Source organism: Penaeus japonicus, unplaced genomic scaffold (genome assembly GCF_977035675.1).
Source record: "Penaeus japonicus unplaced genomic scaffold, GWHDUDI00000001_assembly GWHDUDI00000023, whole genome shotgun sequence".
In the NCBI taxonomy this organism is placed as follows: Eukaryota; Metazoa; Arthropoda; class Malacostraca; order Decapoda; family Penaeidae; genus Penaeus; species Penaeus japonicus.
Window position 1 is genome coordinate 28,904,659 of NW_028234425.1, and position 2,500 is coordinate 28,907,158.

At 36.6% G+C, this 2,500-nt stretch overlaps 1 protein-coding gene across 1 annotated transcript in view; it reads left to right on the forward strand.

The window, feature by feature from the left end:
* Positions 1-2,500, forward strand: part of LOC122252095 (uncharacterized) — a 46,422-nt gene that overhangs the window by 8,203 nt on the left and 35,719 nt on the right. The window lies entirely within an intron of this gene.

Here is a 2,500-nt window from a genome sequence, read left to right on the forward strand (position 1 = left end):
TCATTTATCCTAAGCACTATTTTCCTGAGTCTGTTCGCTATTTATTTCTCCAATTCAACATCTTTATCTAAATTTGACCCTGCGCTCTCTGCTATGAATACTTAAAAAAGGAATTTTGCCTCTTAATACTTCACTTCCTTCCTTCACGAGTTAGTATTTTGTCCATCAATCTTCTTTTTTACGATGAGTGTCTGATTTCGGAAGAATCGCAGGAATTTGGAAAGAGATTATTCATTATTCACTTGCGAAGCTTCGAGTAAAATTTCGAAACACCACTAAGCAATTCTCTTTCTTCATATCTCTCTTTATTTTATGTTTAACCTTCCCTTCCGTCTTCCTATGACTCATGCGAACGGAATTATATTAATTGATCTAAAAAAAATTAAAAGCTATCATGTCTGCTTCGAAAATATATTGCCTCTGAAAAAATAAACGTTACTGGTTCGAAAATAGACACGAAATTCTTTACCGCGAAAAGTTAAAATCATTTCAGAAAACAGACTTTAATACAAGAGTAAAAGCAATTGTCGCCTCAGTCGGAGAAATACCATTTTATCAAAAACAGAGAACGTCACCGTCGTTAATGAAGGTAATTATGCACTATCAAGGTGCGACATTGCAACAAAAAATCGACCGGCGGGATAATTAGAGCTTCGTGATTGGCAATGGTTTATTGTTGTTATCATTACAGTTATTTCTATAAAGCAGTTGTTTGTTAATTGTCACCTGTGTTTGGCATCCCCGTAGATAAGGAGAGAGTGGAGAGAGAAAGAGAGAGTGGAGAGAGAGAAAGAGAGAGAGAGAGAAAGAAAGAGAGAGAGAGAAAGAAAAGGAGAAAGAGAGCATAGATTAAATATATCATGTAGGTATATATCCATTTTTATGCATTGTGATAATCTGAAAATATATAATCGTCCTTAATTTATCCATATACTGACTAATACTGAATATAATGTTATCATAGGTCGCGAACTGCCATATGCCCAAGTTCCTTTTACGACTTGGATTTTTTTCTTTATCAGATCTTTTCCTCAAAATATGGCAGCTGTGCTATTGCCTTGTTTCTCGGGAGATCTGAGTGGGCAGTTGTGTGTGTATTTGAAAATGTAGCCTATTGTATCCAAAACAGTGATGGGGGGAATATTAGAAAGTCGACTGCCATGGATAGTATTTCAATAACCCGTTGCGGACGGGTGGCATGACGTACATGACGCATGTGTCTTTTGGCCTGACGACGGGCGTCATAACATACGTGTCGTCGTCATGGCAGGGGACGTCAGGGGAGAGTGGAGCGCTGTCTTTCTCTATTACAGTATGAGTAATAAGTCGTTTCGTAACTGCTGATGCCCATTGCATTTATAATTACGAAACTTACCGTAATGTTAACCAAAGTCAATTTAGTTTAAGATCCCAAACATAGATGGCATCACTCACCCATCCGCGGTTTTTACCAAGGTCTCTATTCAGCGAGCAGTGATGCGTAGCAAGATGCCGACTTCCATATCAAAAGCAACGGCGATGCAACGTGTGCAGGCAGAATGAGAATATTCACAAGATATTAAAACACAACTATGGCTTTAGTACTATAACGAGTGAATTAAAGAGAGTGTGCAATTTCGCAATATGTCGGGTGAAGCTCCCTCGCTCTGAAATAAAATCCATCTGGGGTGCCTCGCAGGTGGCACTTGTGTCTGTCCTTGGGACCAGCCAAGCAAATCTAACCCCGTCTGCAGCAGATTAAGTTCATGTAATGTCTTTTTAGATACTTGCTATATTAGGCTTGGAGATAGAACTATTCACTTAAAACTCTTTCTTTCTTCCTTTTCTTTATCGTTTTTCATTTGTTTAACCCGTTCTTCTTCTACCCTTGTTGCCACTTGCTTATAGTTTCCATTCCTACACATGTAGACACACACCACACACACACACACACACACACACACACACACACACACACACACATATATATATATATATATATATATATATATATATATATATATAATATATATATATATATATATATATATATATATATATATATATATATATATATATACACGACTCCTAGCCTCTCAAAGATGACACTTTTAAAAGGACCAACAGGTAATATATCTTTAATGAAGAGTGAATACCTTCTCCATGTCTCTACATTTCTGCTGTGTGCCTACTCCCTTGCGTGATTCAGCTTTGACTGTCAAAAGTATCGTTACTATTTATATACAATTACTGAAGCCTTTAAGACCCTGCGCATTCCAGTAGAGATCAAATAGCAAAAAGTTAGGACCATCAAAATTATGTCTGTTTATAAATAACGTTGTGATTTCAACATACAGAAACTTTTTGCAAATATATGCAGACATTTTTAGCAATAATAGCCTTTTACCTTCCGAAACGAAATGACAGTAGGCTATTATTTTGTAGAACACAACGCTACAATACGCTACTTAAAAGCAACAATTAGCAAAATGTATGCAGGGCATTTCAAAAGTTAAAATCT